Raw genomic sequence first — 25251 nt, 5'->3', positions numbered from 1 at the left:
CATAAAGACGAGCCATCAAACTGTCTCTGATCCTCTCCTGGCAATGTAGTTGTATCTCACAGGCAGAGTACAAGGTGTCCTGATATTGCTTCGATGAATTCACCTCGGACTACCACCGTCCATCTGCTCCTGGAACAAGAAGCATAATTGCTGGATAATGAAACCACAAGCATGCTGCCAGCTGATGCCTCCTAATGTTGGGGGGAGTCCAGAACCAGGGGCCACAGTTTAAGAATAAGGGGTAGGCCATTTAGGACAGAGATGAGGAAAAACTTTTTCACCCAGAGAGTTGTGAATCTGTGGAATTCTCTGCCTCAGGCCAATTCACTGGATGCGTTCAAGACAGAGTTAGATAGAACTCTTAAAGATATATAAGAAAATAACTGCAGATGCTGGTACAAATCGAATTATTCACACCGAGCGCAGGTGTTCAGCGAAGCGATCGCCGAGCCTGCGCTTGGTTTCGCCGATGTAAATAAGTTGACATCTAGAGCAGCGGATGCAATAGATGAGGTTGGAGGAGGTGCAGGTGAACCTTTGTCTCACCTGGAAAGACTGTTTGGGTCCTTGGATGGAGTTGAGGGGGGAGGTAAAGGGACAGGTGTTGCATCTCGTGCGGTTGCAGGGGAAAGTGCCCGGGGTTGGGGTGGTTTGGGTAGGAAGGGATGAGTGGTCCAGGGAGTTACGGAGGGAACGGTCTCTGCGGAACGCAGAGAGGGGAGGGGATGGGAAGATATGGCCAGTGGTGGGGTCCCGTTGTAGGTGACGGAAATGTTGGTGGATGATATGTTGGATCCGCTGGCTGGTGGGGTGGAAGGTGAGAACGAGGGGGATTCTGTCCTTGTTGCGAGTGGGGGGAGGGGGAGCAAGAGTGGAGCTGCGGGATGTAGAAGAGACCCTAGTGAGAGCCTCATCTATAATGGAGGAGGGGAAGCCCCGTTTTCTGAAGAACGAGGACATCTCGGAAGCCCTAGTCTGAAACACCTCATCCCAGGCGCAGATGCGGCGTAGACGGAGGAATTGGGAGTAGGGGATAGACTTTTTGCAGGGGACCGGGTGGGAAGAAGTGTAGTCCAGATAGCTGTGCGAGTCGGTGGGCCTGTAGTAAATGTCCGTCACTAGTCTGTCTCCTGTGATGGAGATGGTGAGGTCCAGAAATGGGAGGGAGATGTCAGAGATAGTCCAGGTATATTTAAGGGCAGGCTGGAAATTGGAGGTGAAGTGTATGAAGTCAGTGAGCTCTTAAAGATAGCGGAGTCAGGGGATATGGGGAGAAGGCAGGAATGGGGTACTGATTGAGAATGATCAGCCATGATCACATTGAATGGCGGTGCTGGCTCAAAGGGCCGAATGGCCTCCTCCTTCACCTATTGTCTATTGTCTATTGTACAAAGTGCAGCTTCTCCAGTGTAAACCATTGGATTTTTAGAGGGGACCTTCTTAAAATGCACCTGTTTTCAAACCAGCAAACATAACTTCAGATAGATACAAAAAGCTGGAGTAAATCAGCGGGACAGGCAGCATCTCTGGAGAGAAGGAATGGGGGATGGTTCGGTTCGAGACCCTTCTTGAGACTGCAATAATCATTTAATTGTTCTGTTTTTGGCTCATTTGATAATTAAACGTTCTTAACACACCGGGTGGTGTCCTGCCCTCTCCTCTCCTTTCCAGCTTTCTCCCCTCATCTCCAACCCGCTGAGTTACTCCAGCACTCTGTGAAACGTCACCTATCCATGTTCTCCACAGATGCTGCCTGACCCGCTGAGTTACTGCAGCACTCTGTGTCTATCTTCGGTGTAAACCTGCATCCGCTGTTCCTTCCTACACATCATCGTGGACGGACCGCCTGTCAAAGATTTTAATTAATTTAATATATTGTGACTTGGATACTCAACAGAATCCCAATGCAGGTAAATTGAACTAGTGTGACGCATGGTAAATTGTGAAGCATCTCATATATAATATCTCCTCCAGTAATAAGTCCAAACATGTCATCTTTGCTCCAGTAGCTTGTCAGTAAGGTTCCCAGGATAATATTCCCCTGCTGCTACAGAACTGCAGTTAGACACACTTCATTCAGTGCTTTGAGATTAACATGTCAATTGCTTGGTAACTGATCCCATCCTTGTGAGACGAGGGTTTGCACAGAGTAGGATTTGTAAACAGAACAAAGGTGAAGAAAATAATAGAATGTATTGTTTATGAGCCGAATGCAGGGTGCTGGAGTAACTCAGCGGGTCAGGCAGCATCTGTGGAAAACATGGATAGGTGACGTTTCACAGAGTGCTGGAGTAACTCAGCGGGTCAGGCAGCATCTCGGGAGGGAATGGACTGGCAACGTTTCTGGTCGGGACCCTCCTTCATAGGTTCATAAGGTCCAGGAGCAGAATTAGGCCATTCGGCCCCATCAAGTCTACTCCGCCATTCTATCACGGCTGATCTATCTCTCCCTTCTAACCCCATTCTCCTGCCTTCTCCCCATAACCCCTGACACCCGTACCGATCAAGAATTTGTCACTCTCCGCCCTTAAATATATCCACTGACTTCGCCTCCACAGCCGCCTGTGGCACCCTCTGGTACTAGACTCTCCCACTAGTGGAAATAGGGTTTGCCAACTGTCCCGTATTAGGGCTAAATTGGTTTCTCCCGTGTGGGACCGCCCTTGTCCCGTATTAGGCCTGGGGGGAGGGTGCTGTAGGCCCGGACACAGTAGGCCCGGACACTGTAGGCCCGGACACTGTAGGCCCGGACACTGTAGGCCCCGACACTGTAGTCCCGGATACTAGGCCCGGACACTGTAGGCCCGGACGCTGTAGGCCTGGACGCTGTAGGCCCGGACGCTGTAGGCCCGGACACTGTAGGCCCGGACGCTGTAGGCCCGGACGGAGAGTGAAGCTAATTAACCTACAAACCTGCACGTCTTTGGAGTATGGGAGGAAACCGAAGCACCCGGAGAAATCCCACGCAAGTCACGGGGAGAACGTACAAATTGCGTACAGACAGCACCTGTGGTCAGGATGGAACCCGGGTCTCTGGCGCTGTGAGGCAGCAACTCTACCGCTGCGCCACCGTGCCGCCCTGTGGAGATCATACATTCATTCGCTTGTTGGAACCTCAGGAGGGCGTGAAGCTTGTGTGCTTCTGTTATTTACAGTACATAAGGCAAGAAGTCAAGTTGATAAGCTCATTAGTTGAACGTCATTGAAAGGAAACAATATTGTGATAGTTCTGCTTGGAATAGATAATTGTCATTTCTGGCCTCGATGAAGATCATGCCATCTATAAATTCAGCAGCCGCGCTGAATCTCATTCACCTTCTCCCCGTGAAACACAGCTTTAACGTGCTCATGTTTAATTCAGCAGAACATAAAATAGGGAAACTAAAGGCTCAATGGTGTTTATTTGTCTCTTGTGCAACTGCACAGTGACATTGTTTTGCATATATTACACATGTGGGCGCCGCCATGTTTTGGCGCCAGTATTCAAAGTCCAACGTCTGGTCAACCCGCGCCCTCGATGTACTGGAGCAGTTCCCGCGAACTCACGCCCCCTCTCCCTCTCCCTCTCCCTCTCCCTCTCCCTCTCCCTCTCCCTCTCCCTCTCCCTCTCCCTCTCCCTCTCCCTCTCCCTCTCCCTCTCCCTCTCCCTCTCCCTCTCCCTCTCCCTCTCCCTCTCCCTCTCCCTCTCCCTCTCCCTCTCCCTCTCCCTCTCCCTCTCCCTCTCCCTCTCCCTCTCCCTCTCCCTCTCCCTCTCCCTCTCCCTCTCCCTCTCCCTCTCCCTCTCCCTCTCCCTCTCCCTCTCCCTCTCCCTCTCCCTCTCCCTCTCCCTCTCCCTCTCCCTCTCCCTCTCCCTCTCCCTCTCCCTCTCCCTCTCCCTCTCCCTCTCCCTCTCCCTCTCCCTCTCCCTCTCCCTCTCCCTCTCCCTCTCCCTCTCCCTCTCCCTCTCCCTCTCCCTCTCCCTCTCCCTCTCCCCTGAACCAATGTCCCCTCCCCTCAGGTATACAGGCATCTGCAGTTCCTTGTCATTACATGCCTAGTTTGGTTTACATTAGACATACAGCGTGGAAACAGGCCCTTCGGCCCACTGAGTCCATGCTGACTGTCCATCACCTGCTCACACCAGTTCTACAGTGATCTCACTCTGACATCCATTAGGAGGGTACACTAGGGGGCAATTTACAGAGGGGCCGATTATCCTACAAACCCGCACGTCTTTGGGATGTGGGAGGAAACCGGAACGCCCGGTGGAAACCCACGCGGTCACGGGGAGAACGTGCAAACTCCACGCACACAGACAGCACCCGAGGTCAGGATGGAACCCGGGTCTCTGGCGCTGTGAGGCAGCGACTCGACTCACTCTACCCATATTCTCATTTGAAGAGAATAAAAATTAAAACTTAAGTATCTTCACATTTTTTAACTTGAAAGTGATATTGCCTTGCTTTCAATGACGAGGCTTAGGATTATTATTGTCACGTGTACCGAGGTACAGTGAAAAGCTCAGTTCTGCGTGCTATCCAAACCAATCAGTTCATCCCACACAGAAATACAAACAAGCCTAACTGAAGAACAACAGGTGGAGCAATGGGGGAGATACAGAGTGCAGAATATAGTTCTCAGCATTGTGGCGCATCAGTTCCACAGACAAAGTCAAATGTCCGCAATGGGGCAGAGGTGAATCGGACAGTGCCCTAGCTTAGAAACATAGAAAATAGGAGGAGGCCATTTGGGCCCTTCGAGCCAGCACCGCCATTCATTGTGATCATGGCTGATCATCCACAATCAGTAACCCGTGCCTGCCTTCTCCCCATATCCCTTGATTCCACTAGCCCCTAGAGCTCTATCTAACTCTCTTTTAAATCCATCCAGTGAATTGGCGTCCACTGCCCTCTGTGGCAGAGAATTCCACAAATTCACAACTCTCTGGGTGAAAAAGTTTTTTTCTCACCTCAGTTTTAAATGTCCTCCCCTTTATTCTTAGACTGTGTGACCCCCCTGGTTCTGGACTCCCCCAACATCGGGAACATTTGCTAATGGAAATTCTCACCTCAGCTGATGGAAGGGCCGTTCAGAAGTCTGATAACAGAGGGGAAGAAGCTGTCCCTGAGTCTGGTGGTGCGCGCTTTCAAGCTTCTGTACCTTCTGCTGGACGGGAGCGAGGAGGACAAGGAACGACCGGGGTGGGGAAAGGGCTGGATTACTTTTCGGTTGAAGAATAGACCTCATATGCAGAGTGTGTTTCTTGTGTCCCGGGCTTTAAAATCTCCAAAACAAGCTCAGTCAGGCTTCAACAGACGCTCTCTCTCCACAACCTTAACTGAACAGATGAGAACACTTCAACATTTGTCACCCAGGGTGTTAAAATCTGAAAAGAATTTTAATCCCGAGTTATTAATCCCCATTTACTGCTATCAAAAGCCGGGCCGGTCGGGGTCATTGAGAAGAATCTTGTGGGTAAACATGCGTCGTCACTGGGTTACAATGTGGATATTGTGCCTGGGTGCTTGTGGAGAGGGCAGTCAATTACACAAAACAGGCACGTCAAGTTAAATCATTCGCTTTTATGAATCTTTAAACCAGACCTTAATTGGTCGATGCAAGCTCTATCACAGTGCTTTCCTTAGCAGACATTAAGGTGGCGACCGATTAAAAATAAAACAACATTTATTAACTATTCTTTTTTGTGGCACAGCGATAGAGTTGCCGCCTCACAGCGCCGGAGACCCGGGTTCCATCCCGCCTACGGGCGCTGTCTGTTCTGAGATTTTCCCCGTGACCTGCGTGGGTTTTCTCCGGGTGTTCCGGTTTCCTCCCACACTCCAAAGACGCGCAGGTTTGCAGGTTAATTGGCTTGGTACGAACGTAAAGGAAGGACGGAAAGGGAGCATGCAGGTACAGCAGGCAGTGAAGAAAGCCAATGGAATGTTGTTGGCCTTCATAATGAGAGGAGTTGAGTATAGGAGCAAAGAGGTCCTTCTGCAGTTGTACAGGGCCCTAGTGAGACCGCACCTGGAGTACTGTGTGCAGTTTTGGTCTCCAAATTTGAGGAAGGATATTCTTGCTATTGAGGGCGTGCAGCGTAGTTTTACTAGGTTAATTCCTGAAATGGCGGGACTGTCATATGTTGAAAGACTGGAGCGACTAGGCTTGTATACACTGGAATTTAGAAGGATGGGAGGAGATCTTATCGAAACGTATAAGATTATTAAGGGGTTGGACACGTTAGAGGCAGGAAACATGTTCCCAATGTTGGAGGAGTCCAGAACAAGGGGGCACAGTTTACGAATAAGGGGTAGGCCATTCAGAACTGAGATGAGGAAAAACTTTTTCAGTCAGAGAGTTGTGAATCTGTGGAATTCTCTGCCTCAGAAGGCAGTGGAGGCCAATTCTCAGAGTCAGGGGGTATGGGGAGAAGGCAGGAACGGGGTACTGATTGAGAATGATCAGCCATGATCACATTGAATGGCGGTGCTGGCTCGAAGGGCCGAATGGCCTCCTCCTGCACCTATTGTCTATTGTCTAAAATCATTGTCCGTTGTGTGTGTAGGATAGTGTTAGTGTTTGGGGACCGCTGGTCGGTGTGGACTTGGTGGGCCGAAGGGCCTGATTCTGCACTGTGTCTCTAAACTAAAAACTAAAATTAAGAACTCTTGGTCTAATTCACAATAATTCATCATGTCTGAGGAAGGGTCTCGACCTGAAATGTCACCTATTCCTTTTCTCCAGAGCAGCTGCCCGACCCGCTGAGTTACTCCAGCATTTTGTGTCTACCTTCGATTTAAACCAGCATCTGCAGTTCTTTCCTACACAAACTACAAAACCCGCACGTCTTAGGGATGTGGGAGGAAACCGGAGCGCCCGGAGGAAACACACGCAGTCACAGGGAGAACCCAATTTCATTTATTCCCAACTAGAACTGAGTACCTATCCTGAAACTACAAGAATTAGCCAAAGTCAATATTTGGCATGCACAGTTATTTCTGAAAAGAAATTAAAACAAAAGCGTGAAAAAAAAACCCACAATTCTGTCTCCTCTCTGAGCGGTCTCAGTTTCAGTTTCAGTTTAGTCTATTGTCACCTGTACCGAGGTACAGTGAAAAATTATTATTGCGTGCTAACCAGTCAGTGGAAAGAATGCACATGATTACAATCGCGCAATCCACAGATACAGGATAAAGGGAAAAACGTGAATAACGTTTAGTGCAAGATAGTGGTGGATCTGTGGAATTCTCCGCCACAGAAGGTAGTTGAGGCCAGTTCATTGGTTATATTTAAGAGGGAGTTAGATGTGGCCCTTGTGGCTAAAGGGATCAGGGGGTATGGAGAGAAGGCAGGTATGGGATACTGAGTTGGATGATCAGCCATGATCATATTGAATGGCGGTGCAGGCTCGAAGGGCCGAATGGCCTACTCCTGCACCTATTTTCTATGTTTCTATGTTTCTATAAAGTCCAGTAAAGTCCGATCAAAGATAGTCCAAGGGTCTCCAATGACGTAGATATTAGCTCAGGACTGTTCTCTAGCTGTTGGTAGGATGGTTCAGTTTACTGATAACAGCTGGGTGGTAGCATCTCAAGTGGGAAATAAAGAGTTAAAAAAAATGTCTCGATCCGGAACGTCTCCCGTTCCTTCTCTCCGGAGATGCTGCCTGTCCCGCTGAGTTGCTCCAGCATTTTGTGTCTGTCTTCGGTGTAAAACAGCATCTGCCAGAAGGGTCTCGACCCAAACCTTCGGTGCTTGCTCGAAGGGCCAAATGGCCTCCTCCTGCACCTGTTTTCTATGTTTCAAAATGTCGCCCACTCCTTCTATCCCCAGGCGCTGCCTGTTCCTCCAGCATTTTGTGCATATTCACAGTTTCTTCGTACACCAGTGTAAAACATGATTCCTTTTGTTCTGAAGAGCAATTTACGCTGTTGCAAATATTTCTAACGTTCAGAAAGCATTTGTAAATGACATGAAATGATTTTTTTTTTAAACGTATACAGTATTTTTTTAAAAAACCACAAGCACGTTGATTAGTTTAAGTGTTAATTATTTTTTCCACCGAATTAATCTTTACTCAAAAAGGTCACGGTCTTTTCACACATACCACGTTTCAGTTAAACTTTGGCATGAATGCTTTTTGCGTTAATGGTTGGATATTTACACATGACCAAACCTCTTTGGGCTTTAGCAGGGCTGGCTGGGAGAAGTGGAAATAAAACAGACAGGTTTGCAATCAACAGCCTTGCTTATCAACTGCAGAGGCACAACACGATGGGTACACCCGACATGAAAATACATACATTATTTATTGCATTTGTGGGGCTTTTGAGTGAACATTACATTTTCTGCATGGGTACACACATCTGTGTCTACGCATAATGATTTTTCATGCCACATTAATTCGACATAGTGTTCAAAGCTGCAAAGGGCAGGACCCTCGGTTTTAATTGTGTCGAAGGAATTTTTACACTCTGTCTTTCATTAATAGCTGGGGGATTCTAACATGTTTTGTGTGAACTGGGAGCTACGACACGCAATACCTTTTTTACCGGTACAACGCGCGGTTTTATCGCAACAGGAACGCAGAACCCAAAAGAAGCAACAAAAAAATTTTTTCACTCGTTATTCTTAATATAAAGCTGTTATTTGGGCACAATTAAAGGCGGCGCATCTTAGCGGGGGTTGCCAACTTCCTCACTCCCAAATAAGGGACAGGGGGTGACGTCACAGCCTCGCGCGCCCCACGTGACCTCACCAGCCAGCGGCCACGTGCTCCCGCTCCACCAATGGCGGTCGCCATTGGTGGAGCGGGAGCACGTGGCCGCTGGCTGGTGAGGTCACGTGGGGCGGTGACATCACCCTTTGTCCCTTATTTGGGAGTGAGGAAGTTGGCAACCCCTACTAATGTGGGACAAGGGCAGTTCCATACGGGACAAAGTAATTTAGCCCAAAATACGGGATGTCCCGGCTAATACGGGACAGTTGGCAAACCTACATCTTAAGTATGTTTTTAATTCCAACTAAGGTGGCAACTGTTCAATCTCCAGCATAACAAGCAATCTCAGGCACTATCCAATGATAGCTAACTCCCCCCCCCCCCCCCACTCTCCCCCACAAGATCCCCCTGTGTTCTCGCTAGCCCCAACTATTTCATTTGGATAGTGCTGGCTCGATGGGCCAAATGGCCTACTCCTGCACCTATTGTCGATTGTCTATTGTATTTCCGATTTCATTAGATATGAAATGCCTCGACAGAGCACGGTGGCGCAGCGGTAGAGTTGCTGCCTCACAGCGCTTACAGCGCCAGAGACCCGGGTTCGATCCCGACTATGGGTGCTGTCTGTACGGAGTTTGTACGTTCTCCCTGTGACCCGCGTGGGTTTTCCCCGAGATCTTCGGTTTCCTCCCACACTCCAAAGAAGTACAGGTTTGTAGGTTAATTGGCTTGGTGTAAATGTAAAAATTGTCCCTAGTGGGTGTAGGATAGTGTTAGTGTGCGGGGATCGCTGGTCGGCGCGGACTCGGTGAGCCGAAGGGCCTGTTTCCGCGCTGTATCTCTAAAACCTATATGGTCAAGGGGAGGACGTACAAAGCACACAGAGGAGGTAGTTGAGGCAGGGACTATCACAACACTTGGACAGGTACACGGATAGGGTAGGTTTAGAGGGATATGGGCCAAATACAGACAAATGGGACTAGCTTAGATGGGGCATCTTGGTCGGCGTGGACTCGGTGGGCCGAAGGGCCTGTTTCCGCGCTGTATCTCTAAAGAGGAGGTAGTTGAGGCAGGGACTATCACAACATTTGGACAGGTACATGGATAGGGTAGGTTTAGAGGGATATCCGCGCTGTAACTCTAAAACTAAAATACAAACTAGTGCCTTAATTTGGTGAAATTCATCGGCGTTATCTGCAACAATGCACCAGCCCACGTCTCCATTCAGCTTGGCCCTGCTGTAAATGATGTTGAACTTCCCTCGCAAGCTGAAGATTATGTAACACAAGCAAAAGGACTCGATTCCCACTGAATGGACAATAGTTTTTTGTTTTTTTTAATCTGAAAATGATCTGTGAAATTTGCATTGGCCTGTGCACATGTTACAAAGAAATCGTGTAAAAGGCTGAACGTTGTAAAATGTCAGCCTGTGAATAAAATGGAAAACATTTGTTAATATTCATTGAAGAACTAAATGCTAAGGTTCAATCATTGCTGCCTTTCAATTCAAATAACAGGGCTTTACTTGAGTTAAACTTTAACCTGCTCACACCAACACAGAACTATTTTGTAGGTTTTTAACCTTTTACTTACAAACTTTTCTTTGCAAAAGGCTCCTTCAGGATAATGTAAAATTTTGCTGATGGAGTTTTATTTCATTTTCAGTGCGTTTTTCACTGGTGTACACTTTGGTCCATTGATCCTAATTCTGCTGCAGAAGTATTTTGTGGAAAATGCAATAATGACAATTTCAGCAAAAAGCAGCATTAGAGAAATAACTTATTCGTTTGAAATTTAAGGCAACCTTGAATATTCAGCACAAACATCTATCCCCCTCCCCCATTTGTAAAGGTGATGAATTGAAGTTATTGGAAAAATCTGTCACCGAGATGAAACTAAAATAAATTTTCATTGGACTATTGGAAACTGTTAATAATCTAAATGTGCTTGTTCAGGTGGAAGTTGCTGAACTGAAGAAGTTTACTTGTGACTCAATAGACAATAGACAATAGACAATTGGTGCAGGAGGAGGCCATTCGGCCCTTCGAGCCAACACCGCCATTCAATGTGATCATGGCTGATCATTCTCAATCAGTACCCCGTTCCTGCCCTCTCCCCATACCCCCTGACTCCGCTATCCTTAAGAGCTCTATCCAGCTCTCTCTTGAATGCATTCAGAGAATTGGCCTCCACTGCCTTCTGAGGCAGAGAATTCCACAGATTCACAACTCTCTGACTGAAAAAGTTTTTCCTCATCTCAGTTCTAAATGGCCTACCCCTTATTCGTAAACTGTGGCCCCTGGTTCTGGACTCCCCCAACATTGGGAACATGTTTCCTGCCTCTAACGTGTCCAACCCCTTAATAGTCTTATACGTTTCGATAAGATCCCCTCTCATCCTTCTAAATTCCAGTGTATACAAGCCTAGTCGCTCCAGTCTTTCAACATATGACTCGATTACACAACATGCATCGTAGAAAAAAAAATGGCAATAGACAATAGACAATGGACAATAGGTGCAGGAGGAGGCCCTTCGAGCCTGTACGCACCGCCATTCACTGTGATCATGGCTGATCATTCACAATCAGTAACCTGTGCCTGCCTTCTTCTTCTTCAAGGCAGGAGTTGAGATCAGGTTTTGCCACTCTAATTTAGTTTAGTTCAGTTTAGTTTATTGTCACGTGCACCTGTTTATTGTTGGTTGTGGTAGGATGGTTCAGGTGCCTGATAACAGCTGGGAAGAAACTGTCCCTGAATCTGGAGGTGTGCGTTTTCACACTTCTGTACCTCTTGCCCGATGGGAGAGGGGAGAAGAGGGAGTGACCGGGATGAGACTGGTCCTTGATTCTGCTGCTGGCCTTAATGTAATAACTCATATCATTCACACGCATAAAGCCTCTTTAAATTTGTTTGGATTGGAACTCCAATCTGCCCACGCGTTAGGATGACAGGTTATCTCAGCCGAAGACAGACACAAAGTGCTGGAGTAACTCAGCGGGTCAGGCAGCATCTCTGGAGAGAAGGAATGGGTGACGTTTCAGGCCGAGACCCTTCTCCAGACTGAGTGTCGACCCGAGACGTCACCCATTTCTTCTCTCCAGAGATGCTGCCTGTCCCGCCCAGTGACTCCAGCACTTTGGGTCTATCATATCATATCATCATATCATATATATATACAGCCGGAAACAGGCCTTTTCGGCCCACTAAGTCCGTGCCGCCCAGCGATCCCCGTACATTAACACTATCCTACACCGACTAGGGACAATTTTTTTTATAACATTTTTACCCAGCCAATTAACCTACATACCTGTACGTCTTTGGAGTGTGGGAGGAAACCGAAGATCTCGGAGAAAACCCACGCAGGTCACGGGGAGAACGTACAAACTCCTTACAGTGCAGCACCCGTAGTCAGGATCGAACCTGAGTCTCCGGCGCTGCATTCGCTGTAAAGCAGCAACTCTACCGCTGCGCCACCGTGCCGCTGCGCCACCGTGCTGCCGTATCTTCGGTTTAAAGCAGCACCTGTGGTTTCTTCGTCCATGGATATCCCAGCCTGCCGCGCTATGTACATGGCCAGTAATATGACAAACAGCCTGTGAGCTAAACAGCTCTTTACTGTCCAGAGATGTGATGGAGAAGAGACAGACAATTTGTACCTTCATGCTTGAAAACAGTAATAAACTTGTGGTTATAACAGCTATAACCCTTGTGGATTCACTCCCATCGTTGTTTAGTAGCGTGCTCTTTCATTTGACATTAGGAGCTGCATGAGTTTGATCTCGACTGTTGTCTAACATCTTTTAGTAGATATTGGAAGATAGACACAGAACAGTATCGTACACGAACAGGCCCTTCGGCCCACTAGATCCGTGCCGAACATAATGCCAAGGCCAACTCCTACCTGCCTGCACATGGAGTCATAGAGTGATACAGTGTGGAAACAGGCCCTTCTACCCAACTCGCCCACACCGGCCAACAATGTCCCAGCTACCCTAGTCCCACTTGCCTGCGCTTGGTCCATATCCCTCCAAACCTGTCCTATCCATGTACCTGTCTAACTGTTTCTTAAACGTTGGGATAGTCCCAGCCTCAACTACCTCCTCTGGCAGCTCGTTCCATACACCCACCACCCTCTGTGTGAAAAAGTTACCCCTCAGATTCCTATTAAATCTTTTCCCCTTCACCTTGAACCTGTGTCCTCTGGTCCTCGATTCCCCTACTCTGGGCAAGAGACTCTGTGCATCTACCCGATCTATTCCTCTAATGATTTTACACACCTCTATAAGATCTCCCCTCATCCTCCTGCGCTCCATGGAATAGAGACCCAGCCTGCTCAACCTCTCCCTGTAGCTCACACCCTCAAGTCCTGGCAACATCCTCGTAAATCTTCTTTGTGCCCTTTCCAGCTTGACAACATCCTTTGTGGAGAAAGGCTAATCTTATGGGACAAAAACTGCCTTTAGTTATGAACTTTTGAGTAAATTGTTTGAAGGGTAATAATAGGAACGTGAATGATTTGGGTTACAGCAATCTTATTGCATTTTTGGCATCTCAAGTGATTTGGAGGTACAGTGAAAAGCTTTTGTTGCGTGTTATCCAGTCAGCGGAAAGGTAATATGTTACTACAATCGAGCCAGTCACAGTGTACAGATACATGACAAGGGAATAATGTTCAGTGCAAGGTAAAGCTAGCAAAGTCCGCTCAAGGATAGTCCGAGGGTCACCAATGAGGTAGATAGTAGTTCAGCACTGCTCTCTGGTTGTAGTAGGATGGTTCAGTTGCCTGATAACAGCCGGGAAGAAACTGTCCCTGAATTTGGAGGTGTGCGTTTTCACACTTCTGTACCTCTTGCCCGATGGGAGAGGAGAGAAGAGGGAGTGGCCGGTGGTGAGACTGGTCCTTGATTGTGCTGCTGGCCTTGCCGAGGTAGCGTGAGGTGTAGATGGAGTCAATGGGAGGGAGGTTGGTTTGTGTGATGGTCTGGGCTGCTGGCCTTGCCGAGGCAGCGTGAGGTGTAGATGGAGTCAGTGGGAGGGAGGTTGGTTTGTGCGATGGTCTGGGCTGCTGGCCTTGCCGAGGCAGCGTGAGGTGTAGATGGAGTCAGTGGGAGGGAGGTTGGTTTGGGTGATGGTCTGGGCCCTGTCCACAATTCGCTGCTATCTAGTTGGTGATAGGATGGTCCAGTTACTGCCTCACAGAACCAGAGACCAGGGTTCGATCCTGACTACGGGCACTGTCTGTACGGAGTTTGTACGTTCTCCCCGTGACCTGCGTGGATTTTCTCCGAGATCTTCGGTTTCCTCCCACACTCCAAAGACGTACAGGTTTGCAGGCTAATTGGTGGTGGTAAATGCAAAATTGTCCCTAGTGTGTGTAGGATAGTGTTAGTGTGCGGGGATCGCTGGTCGGTGCGGACTCATTGGGCTGAAGGGCCTGTTTCCGCGCTGTATCTCTAAACTGAACTAAAAGCTGAGAAGAAACTATCCCTGGAATCTGGAAGAATCTGTCCCTGTATCTGGAGAACCTTAAGTTAATAAACTTAAATGATTTTTATAATTAGTACACAGATGTGATTATGGCAAGGCAGTCAACAATGTTGTGTGACCTTTATCTTCTGTGCAGGAAGCGAGTGGTCTCAAAGCTTTGTTGCAATTCGATTTTCTGTTGATGGAACAATTTCATCTATAAGATATTGGCCAACAGCAAAATAGGCGAAGCCAAACCTAACTCACTATAAGGTGATTTAATCCAAACAAATTAACAAATTTCGCACATAATACAATTACTGCAAGGAGCTAATCTTTAAAGTTAATTAAAAACTACTTTGCTAAAACCATAAAGATGGAAATCGGTTTAAACAAAGTGCGTGGCAACTTTCTTGAAATGAAGTGTTTAAACCAACTTTAAATCAAGGGTAGATGTCAAAAGAGTCTTTTGACCAGGGAGGAGAATCAAAAACCAGAGGACATAGGTTCGAGGTCAGAGGGGCGAGTGTGAATACAAAGCTGAGGAGTAACTTATTCACTCAGAGAGGGTGGTGGGTGTATGGAACGAGCTGCCAGTGGAGGTACTGTAGTTGAGGCTGGTGCAATAATGAGAAGATCATTGTTATTTCCCCCTAAACATTCGAGCTCCAAAGGTGCACCACCTCACACTTGCTCGGATTAAACTCCTTCTGCCATTTCTCCGTCTATTTGTGGAGCTGATTTATATCCCACCGTGTACTTTGAGAGCTTTCCTCATGATCTGTGACCCCAGCAATCTTGGTGTCTTTCTGCAAACCTGCTACACAACCTGTCTATGTTTACATCCAAGTCATTTATTGACCAGTGCAATGGCGGCACGGCGGCAGAGTTGCTGCCTCACAGCGCCGGGTTCGATCCCGACTACTGGTGCTGTCTGTACGAAGTTTGTACGTTCTCCCCGTGACCTGCGTGGGTTTTCTCCAAGATCTTCGGCTTCCTCCCACACTCCAAAGACGTGCAGGTTTGTAGGCTGATTGGCTCGGTGTAAATGTAAAAATTGTCCCTAGTATATCAATAGACAATAGACAATAGGTGCGGGAGGAAGCCATTCGGCCCTTCGAGCCAGCACCGCCATTCAATGTGATTATGGCTGATCATTCTCAACCAGTAAGGAGGATAGGATAGTGTTAGTGTGTGGGGATCGCTGGTTGGTGAAGACCCGGTGGGCCAAAGGGCCTGTTTCCACGCCGTACCTCCAAACTAAACCAAGAAACTAAACAATGCCTCTTTAAGTAAATTGTCCTGGAAGAGGAGCAGAGGTTTTTAAGTGGTGTGTTCCGTGAGAGGACACAGACTTCTGCAAATAGAGGAAGAATAAAAACTACAGAAGCTGGTTTGTCTACCTTCTCCAAATAGAGCCAGGTGATGTGTTAAGTCCACCGAAAGGCCAAACGAGATAATGTCTCATCCGGAAGACAGTGCATCAGATAGCGGCTCACTCCATCAGTGGCAGAGCTGAAGTGTCAACGTCAACAATGTGCGCTGGTCCTTGCAATGGCTCTTCAACCCTTGACCTTTCAGTTCGGAGGCAGGAGACAAATTGACGTCTAAGATTTGAATCCTGTCACAGATTCATAGAGTGATACAGTGTCAATAGACAATAGACAATAGACAATAGGTGCAGGAGGAGGCCATTCGGCCCTTCGAGCCAGCACCGCCATTCAATGTGATCATGGCTGATCATTCTCAATCAGTACCCCGTTCCTGCTTTCTCCCCATACCTCCTGACTCCGCTATCCTTAAGAGCTCTATCTAGCTCTCTCTTGAATGCATTCAGAGAATTGGCCTCCACTGCCCTCTGAGGCAGAGAATTCCACAAATTCACAACTCTCTGACTGAAAAAGTTTTTCCTCATCTCTGTTCTAAATGGCTTACCCCTTATTCTTATCTGTGGCCCCTTGTTCTGGACTCACCCAACATTGGGAACATGTTTCCTGCCTCTAACGTGTCCAACCCCTTAATAATCTTATACGTTTCGATAAGATCTCCTCTCATCCTTCTAAATTCCAGTGTATACAAGAGAGTGCTAGTGAATGGGCTGGTCGGCACGGACACACTCAGTGGGCCGAAGGGCCTGTTTCCACACTGTATCTCTAAAGTCTAAATCCGAAGTTAAGATTTTACCTGTGATTTTCTAGTCACAGTTGTTTATTAATGCATACTTGACAAGAATAAACTTGCAGATGCTTTAGAGATCTGAAAGAGGATCTGGATTTTCAAACACCAAATTAAATAAAGTGATGCACAAGTATTTACAGACTGGAACACCACCCCAGCTTAAATTACAACACCTCGCATAGTTTAGATTAGTTTAGTTTAGAGATACAGTGCGGAAACAGGCCCTTCGGCCCACCGAGTCCGCGCCGACCAGCGATCTTTGCACACTAATGCTAACCTACACACACTAGGGACAATTTACATTTATACCAAGCCAACGAACCTAAAACCTGCAGGTAGACTCAAAATGCTGGAGTAACTCAGCGGGACAGGCAGCATCTCTGGAGAGAAGGGATGGGTGACGTTTCGGGTCGAGACCCTTCTTAAGACTAAACCTGAAACCTGCACGTCTTTGGAGTGCGGGAGGAAACCGAAGGTCTCGGAGAAAACCCACGCAGGTCACGGGGAGAGCGTACAAACTCTGTACAGACGGCGCCCGTAGTCGGGATCGAAGCTGGGTCTCTGGCGCTGTGAGGCAGCAACTCTACCGCTGCGCACACCGTGCCACAAATAATAAGATAGTTTCACTAAATAAAGAAAAAAAGCTGAAAGACACAATTTGACTATCTAAATGAAAGGATTGGTGGCCTCAGACGGCCATTATATTTTGGGTTGCTTGGTTACAGCGGATGTTGTCTATTTCAATAAGATTATATACTTGTTAAAAATATGCATTTCAACCGATGAAAAGCTGGCTCACATTTTGATTTAGTTTTTTTTTAGAGATACAGCGCGGAAACAGGCCCTTCGGCCCACCGGGTCCGCGCCGCCCAGCGATCCCCGCACATTAACACTATCCTACACACACTAGGGACAATTTTTACATTTACCCATCCAATTAACCTACATACCTGTACGTCTTTGGAGTGTGGGAGGAAACCGAAGATCTCGGAGAAAACCCACGCAGTCACGGGGAGAACGTACAAACTCCGTACAGACGGCGCCCGTAGTCAGGATCGAACCTGAGTCTCCGGCGCTGCATTCGCTGTAAGGCAGCAACTCTACCGCTGCGCCACCGTGTCACAGAGTCACAGATATCATATTCAGTCCGAAGAAGGGTCTCGACCCGAAACGTCACCCATCCCTTCTCTCCAGAGATGCTGCCTGTCCCGTTGAGTTACTCCAGCACTTTGTGCCTATCTTCGATTTACACCGGCAACTGCAGTTCCTTCCTCCACATAGATATCATGTGGATGGCTCGATTGTAATCATGTATTGTCTTTCAGCTGACTGGATAGCAGGCAACAAAATCTTTTCACTTTACCTCGATTCATGTGATGATAAGCTAACCTGATAGAGTTCATTGTTTTCAAAACTAAAGCTAGATGTGATAATAGAAGTGATTTTTTTTTTAGATTGGATTCTAATTTGTAGTAAAACACGAAGTGCTGGAGGAACTCAGCAGGTCAGGCAGCATCTGTGGATGGAATGGACAGGCAACATTTCGAGTTGGGACACTTGATTGGCGAAATAAATAAATACTTGTACAAAATGCAAATAAACAAAGTGGGATTACTTACTGAAAAATAAACAGATTTTGGCCTTCTCAGTTCCCCTGTGTCCTTATCATATTTGGCACTTTCGAATAGATAACCACCATAATTCAGAGCCTGGAGTAACTCAGCGGGACAGGCAGCATTTCTGGAGGGAAGGAATGGGTGACGTTTCGGGTCGAGACCCTTCTTTAGGCTGAGTCCTTCTCTCCAGAGATGCTGCCTGTCCCGCTGAGTTCCTCCAGCATTTTGTGTCTATCTTCAGTGTAAACCAGCATCTGCAGTTCCTCCCTGCACATAATTCGGAGCCTGTTTGGAGGTCGTGGTGTTTAACAGCCTGATGGCTGTAAGGAAGAAGCTGTTCCTGAACCTGGACGTTACGGTTTTCCGGCTCCTGTACCTTCTTCCCGATGGCAGGGGTGAGATGGGAGCGTGGCCAGGGCTTGTGATGTTCGTTGTCGGCAAGCTCTCGTTCATGTTATTGAGACACTGCAGCACTGCATCACAGGGAAGGGTTTGGTGCAAATTACTGACGTAGCCAAAATATTCTGATCCATTGCAGTTTTAAACTCCATGAGGGAATGGGGTCTTCCTGCCAGAAGGTTTGTGCTGAACAAGTGAAGTGACCAGCATAACACACATTAGCTGCCCCCTGTTTCTCTGACCAAGATTCATTTTTAGTTTAGTTTAGTTAATAGACAATAGACAATAGACAATAGGTGCAGGAGGAGGCCATTCGGCCCTTCGAGCCAGCACCGCCATTCAATGTGATCATGGCTGATCATTCTCAATCAGTACCCCGTTCCTGCCTTCTCCCCATACCCCCTGACTCCGCTATCCTTAAGAGCTCTATCCAGCTCTATCCAGAGAATTCCACAGATTCACAACTCTCTGACTGAAAAGGTTTTTCCTCATCTCCGTTCTAAATGGCCTACCCCTTATTCTTAAACTGTGGCCGCTTGTTCTGGACTCCCCCAACATTGGGAACATGTTTCCTGCCTCTAACGTGCCCAACCCCTTAATAATCTTATACGTTTCGATAAGATCTCCTCTCATCCTTCTAAATTCCAGTGTTTACAAGCCTAGTCACTCCAGTCTTTCAACATATGACAGTCCCGCCATCCCGGGAATTAACCTAGTAAACCGACGCTGCACGCCCTCAATATCAAGAATATCCTTCCTAAAATTTGGAGACCAAAACTGCACACAGTATTCCAGGTGCGGTCTCACTAGGGCCCTGTACAACTGCAGAAGGACCTCTTTGCTCATATACTCAACTCCTCTTGTTATGAAGGCCAACATTCCATTGGCTTTCTTCACTGCCTGCTGTACCTGCATGCTTCCTTTCAGTGACTGATGCACTAGGACACCCAGATCTCGTTGTACGTCCCCTGTTCCTAACTTGCGTGGATACAGCGTGGAAACAGGCCCTTCGGCCCAACGAGTCCGCGCCGACCAGCGATCCCCGCACACTAACACTATCCCACACACACTAGGGACAATTTTACATTTATACATACTGTATACACCGAGTATGTACGTCTTTGGAGTGCGGGAGGAAACGGAGCACCCGGAGAAAACCCACGCAGGTCAGGGGAGAACGTACAAACTTGGTGCAAACAGCACCCAGAGTCAGGATTGAACCAGGGTCTCTGGCGCTGTGAGGCAGCAACTCTACCGCTGCCCCACCATGCCGTATTTCTGCCAGAATGTTTGTGGTGAAGAAATGAAATGAGCACGATAACAAACATTGGCTGCCCCTGTTTCTCTGAAAGTCTGTTCTATGTCTATGTCATCCTCTGCCTGAATAACCACCAACTCTGGTCTGTGTCAGACTGCATCTTTAGTAGAGCCTTTGATGCAAATTCCTTTACAATGTACAACTCGAGTTTAGCTGAAGCATAAAGTCCTATCCATATATCTGTCCAAAAGTCTTTTAAAAGTCGTAACTGTATCCGCTCCCACAGCTCCCTCTGGCAGCTCGTTCTAGATACGGACTACCCACTGAGCGGAAAAGTTGCCCCTGACATCCCTCTTAAATCTCTCTCCTCTCACCCTCAGCCCATGCCCTCTAGTTTTAGAATCCTCTACGCTGGGGAAAAGACTGAGAGCGTTCACTTTATCCAAGCCCCTCGTGATCTTCAAGAGTCAAGATTGTTATTAGGGTTTTCAACTATCTCACTCCCAAATAAGGGACAAGGTTTCGTCACTGCCCCGCGCCCCACACAACCTCACCCAGCCAGCGGCCACGTGCTCCCGCTCCACCAATGGCGGCCGCCCGGGCCGGGAGGTGGGTTGCTACGCAACCTCCGTCAGGCGGCGCCCGGGCCTCTGACCTACACTGTCCGGGACTACACTGTCCGGGCCAATGGTGTCCAGACCTACAGTGTCCGGGCCTACAGCATCCGGGCCTACAGCATCCGAGCCTAGAGCGTCCGGGCCTACAGCGTCCGGGACTACAGTGTCTGGGCTTACAGTGTCTGGGCCTACAGCACCCCCCAGGCCTAATACGGGACAAACCAATTTAGCCCAATATACGGGATGTCCTGGCTAATACAGGACAGTTGGCAACCCTGACTGTTATGTTGTTATAAAATGTAATAAATAGGAAGTGCAGTTGCTGATTTATACCAAAGGTGGGCAGAAAGTGCTGGAGTAACTCAACGGGTCAGGTAGCATATCGTTAGGTTTGCATCATGGATAGGTTTGAATCTGAGTTTAGTTTATTGTCACGTGTACCGAGGTACAGTGTAAAGCTTTTGTTGCGTGCTAACCTGTCAGCGGAAAGACAATACATGATTACAATCGAGCCGTCCACAGTGTACAGATACAGGATAAAGGGAATAACGTGAATCATGTTTAGTGCAAGATTAAGTGGGGAAATGTGGGCCAGCAGGCCCTTCGGCCGACTGAGCCCGTGCTGACCGGCGATCACCCCGCACAGTAACACTATGCCACGCAGTGGGGACAATGTACAACTTAACAGAAGCCGATTAATCTACAAACCTGCACGTCTTTGGAGTGTGGGAGGAAAACGAAGATCTCGGAGAAAACCCACGCGGGTCACGGGGAGAACGTGCAAACTCCGTACGGACAGCGCCCGTAGTCGGGATGGAACCCGTGTCTCTGGCGCCGTGAGGCAGCAACTCTACCGCTGCGCCACCGCGGCGTCGACCGCTACACCGTGTGTTGTAGGCACAGATGCACTCAGTAAAATTGAACGGCAAGACCCTGTTCCCTGTGGAAAGGAGTGGGTTGTGAAATATCCATCTAGACGTGACAGGCTCTGTCATGACGAGGGTAAAGGTTACTCCCTGGCCCCGATACTCCTTGTTTGCACTGCAGTAATGATGATAATACTCACTTACCTCTCCCTTTTTCCCCAGCTTTAATTCAATCACGCTGAATGGATGTCAGCCATTAATTGATGGAATGATTTCAAGGTTTGTCACAAAACTGAATGAATTGGCACCAGGGTCATGCACTTCAAATTAGTCCCCATTCAGACAGTTAGTTATGCGGCACCTACAACATAAAGCATGTTGATACCACCTAGAACACATCTTAGTGCTGGAGAAAAGACTGCAGCAATCCTCAGTGCAGTATAAGTAGTGTCTTCTTTTTACATAATAAAACTTACACCAATGAGCCAAAACATTATGACCACTGACAGGCGAAGCGAATAACATTGATTATCTTGTTACAAAGGCACCTGTCAAGGGGTGGGATATATTAGGCGGCAAGTGAACAGTCAGTTCTTGAAGTTGATGTGTTGGATGCAGGAGAAATGGGCAGGAGTAAAGGCCTGAGCAACTTTGACAAGGGCCAAATTGTTATGGCCAGACGACTGGGTCAGAGCATCTCTGAAACGGCAAGGCTTGTGGGGTGCTCCCGGTCAGCAGTGGTGAGTACCGACCAACGACAGTGGTCCGAGGAGGGACAAACCACAAACCGGCGACAGACAGGGTGTTGGGCGCCCAAGGCTCATCGATGCGCGAGGGCAACGAAGGCTATCCCATCTGGTCCGAACCGGCAGAAGGTCGACTGTGGCACAAGTCACAGGAAATGTTAATGGTGGTCACGGGAGGAATGTGTCACAATACACAGTGCATCGCACCCTGCTGCGTATGGGGCTGCACACGGAGGGCCAACAGCATATTGGGCAGGTGGGCATAACTTTTTGGCTCATCAGTGTAAATAATTCATTCATTTATTTACAAAAATGTGTACAGTCTGAAATATTTCAAAAATTAAACCCACCACCATAATACACACCATCAAACAAACATTCCATATCCCTCCGTCTTCCTCTCTTAACTCTCAGTCTGAAGAAAGGTCTCGACCCGAAACGTCACCCATTCCTTCTCTCCTGAGATGCTGCCTGACCTGCTGAGTTACTCCAGCATTTTGTGAAATAAATACCATCAAACAAACATTCTTCAGTACCAAATTTACTATTAAACCGAAGATAGACACAAAATTGCTGGAGTAATTCAGCGGAACAGGCAGAATCTCTGGAGAGAAGGAATGGGTGACGTTTCGGGTCGAGACCTTTCTTCAGACTGATGGTTAAGAGAGGAAGACAGAGAGATATGGAAGGGTAAGGTGTGAAAACACAGATCCAAGGAGAAGTTCCTTTGCTGCCACACCAATTGAGTTACTCTGGCACTGAAGGGTGAATCGTTTAATGCAAGATAAAGTCCAGTGAAGTCTGAGGGATATTTAGTTCAAACTGGGATTTAAACTTTCCCTGAATCGGCCTCCACTGCCCTCTGTGGCAGAGAATTCCACAAATTCACAACTCTCTGGGTGAAAACGTTCCTCCCTCACCTCTGTTTTAAATGGCCTCCCCTTTATTCTTAGACTGTGGCCCCTGGTTCTGGACTCCCCCAACATTGGGAACATTTTTCCTGCATCCAGCTTGTCCAGTCCTTTTATAATTTTATACGTTTCTATAAGATCCCCTCTCATCCTTCTAAACTCCAGTGGATACAAGCCTAGTCTTTCCTCATATGACAGTCCCGCCATCCCGGGGATTAACTCTGTGAACCGACGCTGCACTGCCTCAATAGCAAGGACGTCCTTCCTCAAATTAGGAGACCTAAACTGCACACAGGACTCCAGATGTGGTCTCACCAGGGCCCTGTACAACTGCAGAAGGACCTCTTTGCTCCAGTACTCAAATCCTCTCGTTATGAAGGCCAACATGCCACTAGTTTTCTTCACTGCCTGCTGTACCTGCACGCTTAACTTCAGCGACTGGTGTACAAGGACACCCAGGTCTCGTTGCACCTCCCCTTTACCTAACCTGCCACCAGCTTGAAACCAGCCTCTGCAGTTCCTTCCTACACAGATTGTAGATGGAGCTGTAAAAGAAGCACAAGTAATCTCTGGGCCAGTCCACACTACAACTTATTGAGTTACATCCCTCAGCTGTCCTTCTTGACATGAATATGTTATCTTAGTCCCAACCATCCTGTCTCACCAATCCATGCCCCCCATAAAATATTAAATGATCCATTAAAATTGCAACACAATACCTGTATCTAATAGAAACATTTTAAGAATAGCAGTAACAAATGAGTCTATAATCTTGCTCTGCATGTTTGATTTCATGCTGTAAGCTGCCCTGATAATCAGCTCCGGTTCGAATGAAAAAGACATGTAATGGATTGTTGTCTTTGACTTTGAGCGAGCTATTCCTTACCAAATCACACCATTGCTTCATAATGAGAGAACACTGAAGTGTGTTCATTTTGCTCAGATAACAGTAGGAGCCTGTCATGTAGACAGACGGATGAAGTTACAATATACCTCAAAATCAATATTTGAACACCAACCCTAGAAAAAACATAGGAATTCTTCTCTTGCATGTGGAGGTGCTGTGGTCATGTGTAACAGCCAATGTCGGAAAGGGGTACAGACAAAGAATTGCAGATGCTGGCTCATATCAAAGAGAGAGACAAAGTAGACACAAAATGCTGGAGTAACTCAGCGGGTCAGGCAGCATCTCGGGAGAGAAGGAATGGGTGAAGTTTCGGGTCGAGACCCTTTTTCAGACAGAAGAAGGGTCTCGACCCGAAACGTCACCCATTCCTTCTCTCCCGAGATGCTGCCTGTCCCGCTGAGTTACTCCAGCATTTTGTATCTACCTTCGATTTAAACCAGCATCTGCAGTTTTTTTTACATAAACACAAAGTGCTGGAGTAACTCCAGTGGGCCAGGCAACATCTCTGGAGAAAAAAATCTCAGAAGGCTGTGGAGGCCAAGTCAGTGGATACATTTGAGTACAGGAGTCAGAGGTTATTGGGAGAAGGAGGGAGAATGGGGTTAGGAGGGAGAGATAGATCAGCCATGATTGAATGGCAGAGTAGACTTGATGGGCAGAATGGCCTAAACTACTCCTATCACTTATGAACTTATGAACTAATAAATGATAGGTCTGAAAAGAAGGGTCTCGACCCAAAAATGACACCTATCCATGTTCTCCAGAGATGCTGTCAGAAGGAACTGCAGATGCTGGTTTACACAGAAGGTAGATACAAAGTGCTGGAGTAACTCAGCGGGACAGGCAGCATCTCTGGAGAGATGGAATGGGTGACGTTACGGATTGAGACCCTTCTTCAGAATTTCTCCAGAGATGCTGCCTGACCTGCTGAGTTACTCCAGCACTTGGTACCTATCTTTTCTATAAGTGATGTCCACAGTTGATTGAGGGAATAATGGCCTCTGTTCTGGTCAGGGGGTAGTGCCTTCTCCAAATGGAGACGTGACCCTTCTTCAGACTGAAAGTGGGGTGAGGAAGAGAACTTGAGGTGAGAAAAAAACAGGTCAAATCAAGTCTGGCAACAGATGACCTCAGCAAGGGTGATGCCCAGGTAGACAATAGACAATAGACAACAGGTGCAGGAGGAGGCCATTCGGCCCTTCGAGCCAGCACCGCCATTCACTGTGATCACGGCCGATCATTCACAATCAGTACCCCGTTCCTACCTTCTCCCCATATCCCTTGACTTCACTGTCTTTAAGAGCTCTATTTAACTCTCTCTTGAAAGCATCCAGTGAAATGGCCTCCACTGCCTTCTGAGGCAGAGAACTCCACAGATTCACAACTCTCTGACTGAAAAGGTTCTTCCTCGTCTCCGTTCTAAATGGCCTACCCCTTATTCTTAAACTGTGGCCCCTGGTTCTGGACTCCCCCAACATCGGGAACATGTTTCCTGCCTCTAACGTGTCCAAGTCCTTAATAATCTTATACATTTCAATAAGATCTCCTCTCATCCTTCTAAATTCCAGTGTATACGAGCCTAGTCGC

Source organism: Rhinoraja longicauda, chromosome 13 (genome assembly GCF_053455715.1).
Source record: "Rhinoraja longicauda isolate Sanriku21f chromosome 13, sRhiLon1.1, whole genome shotgun sequence".
Classification (NCBI taxonomy): Eukaryota; Metazoa; Chordata; class Chondrichthyes; order Rajiformes; family Arhynchobatidae; genus Rhinoraja; species Rhinoraja longicauda.
The sequence above is the reverse complement of the archived record's forward strand: the minus strand, read 5'-3'. Positions refer to the sequence as shown.